The sequence below is a fragment of the Odocoileus virginianus genome, unplaced genomic scaffold (genome assembly GCF_023699985.2).
Source record: "Odocoileus virginianus isolate 20LAN1187 ecotype Illinois unplaced genomic scaffold, Ovbor_1.2 Unplaced_Contig_100, whole genome shotgun sequence".
NCBI classification, from domain to species: domain Eukaryota; kingdom Metazoa; phylum Chordata; class Mammalia; order Artiodactyla; family Cervidae; genus Odocoileus; species Odocoileus virginianus.
In genome coordinates, this window is record NW_027224417.1 from 226 (window position 1) to 10,437 (window position 10,212).

Here is a 10,212-nt window from a genome sequence, read left to right on the forward strand (position 1 = left end):
AGAACATATCCTAAGAGGGTATGACTGAGAGATCAGTCAAGAAAGCACTGAAAATGCAAAAGAATAACTAAATACCAACAAAGACAAACACTGAAATTAAAAATTAGGAAGTTAGAAAAAGACAGAAATATCAAGTAATCTGGTAATGCAACATCTGTATAACAAAGCTAACAGAAGACAGTTAATAATTTAAAAAAATTTAAAGCACAAAACTTTTAGAAAGTATTCCAAAGTATCAATATTCACAACAAAATAAGAAAATTACCGATTAGAGGAACACATCAAGGAAAAAAAAATATCATGTTAAGTGAAATGTCAGACAGAGAAAGACATATACTGTAGAATATCACTTATATTTGGAAATATAAAAATTAAAACAACTTAGTAAGTGTAACAAGAAGAAGAACAACAACAACAACAAAACACCAGACTCACAGATATAGAAAATAAACTAGTGGTTGCCAATAGGAAGAAGGAAGGGGAAGGGGCAAGATAAGGGTAGGGATGGACACACTAGAGACTGCTGTATATAAAATAAATGAGCTACAAGGATACATTGTACAGCTCAAGGAATATAGCCAATATATATCATAATAACTAAAAGTGGAATAAAATCACTATGTTGTACATCTGAAACATATAATATGGTAAGTCAACTATGAAAAAAGTGAAAGTGTTAGTCACTCAGTCATCTCCAAGTCTTTGTGACCCCATGGACTCTAGCCCAACAGTCTCCTCCATCCATGTAATCTTCCAGGCAAGAATACTGGGGTGGGTAGCTGTTCTCTTCTCCAGGGGATCTTCCAGACCTAGGTGTTGAATCCAGGTCTCCTGCATTGCAGGCAGAAATTTACCATCGGAGCCACCAGGGAAGACTTCAATTAAAAAAGGATAGAAATAGTCATGATAAGCATCAATTAACTAAAAACAAAACAAAAAATCCTGCTGAAGAGCTATGAATGTCGGACAAATTAAACTTTTAGAGTTTATACATCATAGAAGGGATAGAAACTATCCATGATTAAAGGAAAAATACCAGTTCATTACTTGCTGTGATTAATAATATAACGTCAGTGTTTAAAGAAAAAAAATTACAAAAAGAAATAGAAAAATACACAAATACTTCTCTTGGTTTTATAGATGAAACAATAAAATGTTAGTAGGGATACTGAAGATCAGAAGAAAGAAACAAGCATAAATCAAGTGTGTGAGTGTGCATTCTAAGTCGCTTCAGTAGTGTCCAAACATTTGTGACCATATGGACTGTAGCCCACCAGGCTCCTCTGTCCATAAGGATTCTCCAGGCAAGAAAACTGGAGTAGGTGCCCATGCCCTCCAATTCATCTATTTGCACACTGCTCTACTCAACTCCTATCACTTTCGAGAGCTTACTGGCACCAAAAAATTGAGGTATGCCTCTAGAGGAAATGCCAAAATAACAGGTAGGGCTCCAGAACATGGAGTGGGATCCAATATCTAAATTTTTAAAATATCTGAATAAAAAGTGGCATTATATGTAAACATTAATTATTACATATATGTGGGCCAGTGATCTATTAGTTTCTATTTTTGGCTCTATTTTGGAAATAACTCATAACAAAATAAATAAACAAAAAAGTGAAAACAAAAAACCAGTTTTAAGATGCAATTGTTGTTTTTGTTCAGTTGCTAAATCATGTATGACTTTTTGTGACCCCAGGAACTGCAGCAACCCAGGCTTCCCTGTCCTTCACTATCTCCCTGAGTTTGCTCACCCTGCTGTCCATTGAGTCACTGATGTCATCCAATCATCTCATCCTCTGTCACATCCCTGTTTCCTCCTCCCTCAATCTTTCCCAGAATCAGGGTCTTTTTCAATAAGGCAGCTCTTCACATCAGGTGGTAAAAGTATTGGAGCTTCAGCTTCAGCATCAGTCCTTCCAATGAATATTCAGGACTGACTTCCTTTAGTATTGAATGGTTTGATCTCCTTGTTGTCCAAGGGATGCTCAACAGTTGTCTACAGCATCACAACTTGAAGCATAAATTCTTTGATGCTCAGCCTTCTTTATGGCCCAAATCTCACATCTGTACATGACTACTGGAAAAATCATAGCTCTGACCAGAAGGAGCTTTGTTGGCATACTGATGTCCCTGGTTTTTAATACATTGTCTAGGTTTGTCACAGATTTCTTTCCAAGGAGCAAGTGTCTTTTAATTTCATGGTTTCAGTCACCATCTGCAGTGATTTGGGGAGGCCAAGAAAATAAAATCTGTCACTGTTTCCACTTTTTTTCCCATCTATTTACCATGAAATGATGGGACCAGTATTCTTGCCTGGAGAATCCCATGGAGAGAGGAGCCTGGCAGGCTATAGTCTATGGGGTCTCAAGAGTCGGACATGACTTAGCAACTAAAGAGAGAGAGAGAGCAAGAGAGATGCCATGGTCTTAGTTTCTTGAATGTTGAGTCTTAAGCCACTGTTTTCACCCTTCTCTTTCACCCTCTTCAATAGTTCTTTAGTTCTTCTTTGCTTTCTGCCATTAGAGTGGTATCATCTGAATATCTGAGTTTGTTGATATTTCTCCCAGGTGCTTGATTCCAGCTTGTGCTTCATCCAGTCCAGCATTTCCCATTAGGTTCTCTGAATATAAGTTAAATAAGCAGGGTGACAATATACAGCTTTGACATACTCCTTTCCCAATTGTAAACCAGCCCATTTTCCCATGTATGGTTCTAACTGTTGCTTCTTGTTGCTTCCAACAAGTTTCTCAGGAGGCAGGTAAGGTGGTTTGCATTCCCATCTCTTTAAACATTTTAAGAAAAAATTTAAATATTTTAAGATATGGCTGCATATAAATTAAAAAAAAACTTTCAAAGAAAATTTAGAATTTCCTTCAAGTGCTTATTTTTGAGGATTTCAATGGACCAGTTCTATGATATAAAAATACTCCTTAGATTAATAGCATGACATTCTGAAAGATCTTCATTGATATAATTTGAATAAAGGAAAAACAAACAAATAAACAAAACCACACTGGCTATCATTGAAAATTTCTGGAAAATCATTTGGAAATTTTAACCCCCCCAAATCTAACAAATTGTCATAACTGTAACATTTTTTAAAAAATTCTGCCTTTTATAACATATATCCCTCTGCTGCTGCTGCTGCTAAGTCACTTCAGTCGTATCCAACTCTGTGCGACCCCATAGACGGCAGCCCACCAGGCTCCCCCGTCCCTGGGATTCTCCAGGCAAGAACACTGGAGTGGGTTGCCATTTTCTTCTCCAATGCATGAAAGTGAAAAGTGAAAGTGAAGTCACTCAGTTGTGTCTGACTCTTAGCGACCCCATGGACTGCAGCCTACCAGGTTCCTCTGTCCATGGGATTTTCCAGGCAAGAGTACTGGAGTGGATTGCCATTGCCTTCTCCATATCCCTCTGAATACTGCCAATAGAATTTTCTGTCCTTTATCAATTTTATAGAGCAATAATAATGCTGTCTGGTCTTATATTTTAATTTCTGTGCAGTATTCATTTTAAATAAACTAAGGCAACACAGCTAATAATTTGACAAATTCTTGTAAATGTAATAAGCCAATTACAAAAGACAAAAAAAATGACTTAATTTAAAGTGTTCAATAAATGCTCAGAGAATACAGATATGTTAAATACCTGTGACCAAAATATTTACCCTATTTCATGAACAATTGCCTTTGAATTGCTTTCCTTAATGCTCTTTTAACATCTTTGTTCCGAAGGCTGTAGATCAAAGGATTTAGGATAGGACTCACAAAGATATAAAAAACAGCTACAATTTTGCCCTGTTATACAGATGTCTCAGAAGGGGGTCTCAGATGCATGCAGAACAATGTCCCATAAAATATAATGACAGCCGTTAGGTGAGACCCACAGGTGGAGAAGGCCTTGTGCCTTCTTCTCCAGGATGGATACACAGAATGGTTGTGAAGATGAAAATGTAGGAGATGAGGATGATGGTAAGAGAACACATGAGGTTGGAACCAGCCCCCAAGAACATGACAGTCTCTTTGACATAAGTATCTGAGCAGGCCAGGACTAGAAGAGGTGGGTCCGCACAGTAAAAGTGGTTGATTTCACTGGGTCCACAGAAGGAGAGATGGACCATCAGGATGGTCTGGGCAAGACCATTTGCAAAGCTGTAAGTATAAAGAGCAGCAACCAGAGGGAGGCAGACATCTCAGGACATTTTGCTGCCATATAAAAAGGGTTTGCAGATGGCCACATAGCAATCATAAGCCATCACTGCCAGTAATATAATAATCTGTGATCACCAGGGCAATGAAAAAGTGAAATTGTATGACACAACCAAGGAAGGAAATATTTTTTCTCTTTGATAAGAGACTGACCAGCATGTGAGGAGTGACAGTGGTGGCATAACAGAGATCTACAAAGGAGAGGTGGCTGAGGAAGAAGTACATTGGAGTCTTGCTGGGGTCCAGCCTCAGCAGGATCCAGGGAATACCCTCAGGATGAACGGCATTGGCGAGAGAGAGAGAGAAGACATGTGAGACCAGCCTTGATAGGGCCAAGTCTGCGAGGGAGAGAGAGAGAGAGAGAGAGAGAATGACCAGACAGGGGTGTTTGCAGGGTCTGGCAGAGTCTGGCAATGCTTTATTTTTTACCATGGCTTTTATATCCTAAATTAGTACATTTCTAAGGGGAAGATAGTTTAACATTACATCAGCTTGTTCTTCACAAAACCAGGGTGTTTTCTGCATACTTCTTTGTTTATGAGGGTCTTGTACATTATCTTCTGGCCTTGGGGCCTATTGACCTTTTATGACTTAGGTGAATGCAAAGCTGTTTTCCATAATCTATTATTTAATGAGCACAAAGGTCAGTCCTTTTGCAGAAGTTATCAGTTAAATTTATCTAAAAGGTTTACCACACAAAGACTCTGCAGCTCCAGTGAGGCAGCCCCTGTTTAGCATTCCTGGTTAAAATTAACAATTTTAAACTCCTGTTTTTCTAAATCTTTAACTATAACCACTTTTAGAATAATATTTTTATGTTCTCTAATAGGGCTTCCTCACCCCCGAAGGGCTCTGTGCCTATTAGGGCCTTTTGTGTGATCAGGTTCTTTATGCTGTTTATGATTAAGGTGTTGTGAGCAGTCATGTGCATTAGTATGCATTTGCCAAGCAGGCTAGAATGCCAGCAAAGGGGTCTAAATTGAAACACTCCTTTCATCCTGGATAATCTTATAGGATACCACCGTCCGGCGGACATATTAATTAAAGTTCTAAGTTGATTCTGTTTGGAAAGAGATCGGGGAAGGCCTTCTACCCATGTCACAGAAATTAGGGAGTAGTCTAATATAGCAAGCATCAGAAAGACAGAGATCATCTTTAAGGTGAGTGCCAGGGCAGCTTTTCGAAATCCCTGAAGTCCTGATCTGCCTTGCTTGTCAGGTCTTCTCCTCACGACCTTGTCATGGGTGGGATCTCGTGTGCTGGCTCCTGGCAGAGTCTAAAGATTTGAGTCGGTTCTGATTAACAAAATCATGCTCATATTGCCGATGACTGTGATCAGGTAGATGACTAAGAAGCCACGAAAAGAACAGGCTGCAAATCAGTTCGATCTGTCAGTCCCAGGAGGATAAGCTCAATCACCTCTCTGTAGTTCTTCTTTAACATTGTGTTGCTCAGCTTCCAACAATGGCTAAAGTAATGGAAATAAAATTTATTTGTCTTTTATCATTTTTCCATTTCCTACATCATGTCATCTAATACTTGTTCCTTTTCTTTCAGACTTGTAAATACATGTGACATAAAGAAATAGCCTAGTAAACCTGTAATTGATGTTTTCAATAATTAGCTTAACATAGAGCTCCTTTATGTACATTCACACTTTTATATAAAGCAGTCATATTTTCAATGCTTTTCTGCAAGTCTTTTCATATTTGAAAAACTTTTCTCTTTTATGCAAATCCTACTATGAAGTGTTTACTTATAGTTTCTTTAAATGTTGCTTTTCTTTGAAATTATTAGTCTTTGGTTTTCAGTATCCCTTTTGATGTAGTATGTTAAGCAAAAGAATCTGCCCACTTGCAGGAAACATGAATTTGACCCGTGGGTCAGGAAGATCCCCTGGAGAAAGAAATAGGTACCTACTTGAATATTCTTGCCTGGGAAATCCCATGGACAAAAGAGCCTTGTGGGCTGCAGTCAATGGAATCACAAAAGAGTCCTACATGAATTAGTGAGTCAATGATAACACTATCTTAAGCATCAGTCATTGAAGTTCATGTGTTTTCTTCAGTTGAATGGACTTAAGGAAGCGGTACAGATGTCTTTGTAGAACTAGAATCTGTCTACCTACCACTCTAGATCATTTTCAAGCTGATCCCTCACTCTGCAATGCATGTTCATTTTCCCCACATGTCTATCTCAGGTGGCCCTCATATCACCAAAGCTTACTTAACTTTTATAATTTTAGCTCAGAACATTCTTGAATTTGTATATCATAACCAATTATTGGGGGTAAAAGTTGATTCATGGGACTTAAATTAAATCAGTGTTTTTGTATAAAAATATATGAGCATACTGTACCAAGTGATATGTGTATGTGCATAGGCACACACACACACACACACACACACACACACACACGTAGTGTTAAATAGCCTTAAAGATAATGATTAAGGGAAAATGTTCCCAGGTGGATCAGAAGGTAAAGAATTTGCCTGCAGTGCAGGAGACCTGGGTTCTGTCCCTGGATCAGGAAGATCCCCTGGAGAAGAAAATGGCAACCACACTCCAGTATTCTTGCCTGGAGAATTTCATGGACAGAGGAGCCTGGGGCAGGATACAGCCCACGTTGTTGCACAGTAGGACATGACTGAGTGACTAACACACAGAGAATATATTAAAACTCACCCCATGCGGGAGAGCACAATCATTGCAAAAGATTGTGAAACACATCCCCAAGTCATAATGATTTTTCTGTAACTATACCTCATTTTAACTCTTGCAAAAAGTAAAGAAAAACTCTAGAGCATGAATTAAATATATTCTTTAAAACACATAAAATGTCATACTCTTAATAACAATAATAATCAAATTACACATACAGCTGAATCAATAGGTAAGAAATCATAAAATTCACCTCCCAATATCTCTGCCGGATAAAAATTACCATGACAACGATCATGCAAAAAAAATTACATTTTTTCAATAGCTCAGACCCAGATGTATCAATGTTATACTGGCTTTTATTAATAAATAGAGTATTAAAAGATGGACACTGGTCACATTGTAAGGCACATGGTAAATTAACCACTCCTGCTTTCTTGCACACTTGCATTAACTCATTCTGCTTTTAAGAATTTTAGAAGTACTGAATAGGGTTGTAAAGGGCAAGACAAGTCATGTAAATCAATGAAATCATAATTATTTAAGTTCATAAAATTATAGCAAGTGTCATAATAAAGAAACCATTATTTTGGTCCTGGGATTGTATCCAGTGCCTCTGTTTATGGTCATTCATCAAAAACCAAAATAATATATCCAATCTTTTTTATTTTTTTTTGTGGAAATGGAGACAGCGCAAGAAATGAACATTCCAGATAATTTAACTGATACTGATACTTTATGGTAATAATCTTCTTTTACAAAAATAGAACACAACATCCTACACGGTTGAGCTGGGAAACTCAGAGAGAAGTATTTGCAAGTGGACAGAAGTAGCTCTGGGACAAGTAAATTTTGTACTCTTGACACTCACCCTCACCACTGAGGCTGTCTAATGTGGCCTCTGATATAGTTTTCTTCTATTATTATGTTACTCTACTCTACATTTACAAATAGTTATATCCCTGAGTTGGGAAGATCCCCTGGGATCTGGAAAGGCCACCCACTCCAATATTCTGGCCTGGAGAATTCCATGGACTGTATGATCCATAGTGACTTTCACATACTCTTAAAAGAACAGCAGATTTAAATCAAGACATTTGTTAATTCATCAGAGTATGTTTCAGTCATAATTTTATTTTAGTTATTAAAATGTTTGTTTGTAAATCACAAAATATATTTTAACAATACCTAATCTTACCTATGAAAGAAGGGCGATCTTTCAGATACAGCATGGATGTGAGGAACCTTGGGACTTTATAATAGAATTGTGCTAGGGGGATCAACTCCCTAGAGTTCAATTATTTCTAGCTCTAGTCATTGAGACTATTAACAACCACAACAACTCTCTTCTTTTTAAAGAATAAACTGACAAGGCGGCTGGCAAATACCTTTCATTTGTTTTTTTAATTGATTAAAATTTAAAAATTTAATTGATTTCTCAAAAAAAAAAAAAAAACCAACCAACAACCCTAAAAACTAAGTAGAGACATATTCCTGAACTTACCGCTAAAGAGATAGAGGCACCTCTCACCCAGTACCATATAGTACTAACTGACCCTGTGCCACATGGCTAGTGTGTGACAGTAGGATTTCAATTCTTGATGTCACTTACCCAGCTGACTACATTCTCAGTGGCAGGTAGCTGCCATTTTGAAAGCTGAAGTCACACTTTGTCCTCTTTCCTTCATCACTCAGTCAATTTTTGTCTTACTGTCTTTCCAGTCAGTGCTTTCATTGTTCTCATCTGGTCCAAGTTGATCCTGACTCTAGGAAAAGGTTTAAATTGAGTTCTTCTCAAATGATGTTTTTTGCTTCCACAGAACTGAATTTAACCTCCACCAGTTCAGTCCAGTTGAGTTCAGCCACTCAGTTGTGTTCGACTCTTTGAGACCCCATGGACTTTGCAGCACACCAGGCTTCTCTGTCCATCACCAACTCCTGGAGTTTGTTCAAACTCATGTTCATGAGTCGGTGATGCCATCCAACCATCTCATCCTCTGCCGCCCCCTTCTCCTCCTTCCTTCAGTCTTTCCCAGCATCAACATCTTTTACAATGAGTCAGTTCTTCATATCACATGGTCAAAGTATTGGAGCTTCAGCTTCAGCATCAGTCCTTCCAGTGAATATTCAGGACTGATTTTCTTTAGGATTGACTGATTGATCTCCTTGCTGTCCAGGGGACTCTCAAGAGTCTTCTTCAACATCTCAGTTCAAAAACATCAATTCTTTGGTGTTCATCTTTCCTTATGGTCCAACTCTCACATCCATACATGACTTCTGGAAAAACCAGAGCTTTGACTAGACAGACCTTTGTCTTCAAAGTAATGTTTCTGTTTTTTAATATGCTGTCTAGGTTGATCATGGGCTTCCTTTGTGGCTCAGCTGGTAAAGAATCTGCCTGCAGTGTGGGAGACCTGGGTTTGATCCCGGTTGTTGGGAAGATCCCCTGGAGAAGGGAAAGGCTACCCACTCCAGTATTCTGGCCTGGAGAATTCCAGGGACTGTATAGTCCATGGGGTTGCAAAGAGTTGGACACAACTGAGCGACTTTCACTTTCACTTTTCTTTCAGGTTGGTCATAGCTTCTTTTCCTAGTAGCAAGTATCTTTTAATTTCATGGTTGCAATCACCATCTGCAGTGAAGAATTGGAACATGACTGAGCTACTGAACTGAACTGAGTGGGATTAGATGCCATGATCTTAGTTTTTCGAATGTTGAGTTTTAAGCCAGGTTTTTCACTCTCCTCTTTCACTTTCATCAAGAGGCTCTTTGGTTCTTCTTCACTTTCTGCCATAAGGGCAGTGTCATCTGCATATCTGAGGTTATTGGTATTTCCCCCTGAATTCTTGATTCCAGCTTGTGTTTCACCCAATCCAGGATCTCACATGATGTACTCTGCATATAAATTAAATAAGCAGGATTACAATATATAGCCTTGATGTACTCCTTTCCCAATTTGGAACCAGTCCATTGTTCCATGTCTGGTTCTAACTGTTGCTTCTTGACCTGCATACAAGTTTCTCAGGAGGCAGATAAGGTGATCTGGTATTCCCATCTCCTAAGACTTTTCCACAATTTGTTGTGATCCACACAATCAAAGGATTTAGCATCGTCAATGAAGCAGAAGTATATGTTTTTCTGGAATTGCCTTGCTTTTTTATGATCCGATAGATGTTGCAATTTGATCTCTGGTTCCTCTGCCTTTTCTAAATCCAGCTTGAACATCTGGAAGTTCTTGGTTCACGTACTGTTGAAGCCTAGGTTGGAGAATTTTGAACATTACTTTGCTATCATGTGAGATGAGTGCAATTGTGCAGTAGTTTGAACATTCTTGGCA

General features: G+C 38.4%; 1 pseudogene; it reads right to left on the reverse strand.

The window, feature by feature from the left end:
* Positions 1–3,674: 3,674 nt before the first annotated feature.
* On the reverse strand, positions 3,675–5,657 carry LOC110123988 (olfactory receptor 5M5-like; annotated as a pseudogene).
* Between the last annotated feature and the right edge of the window lie 4,555 nt (positions 5,658–10,212).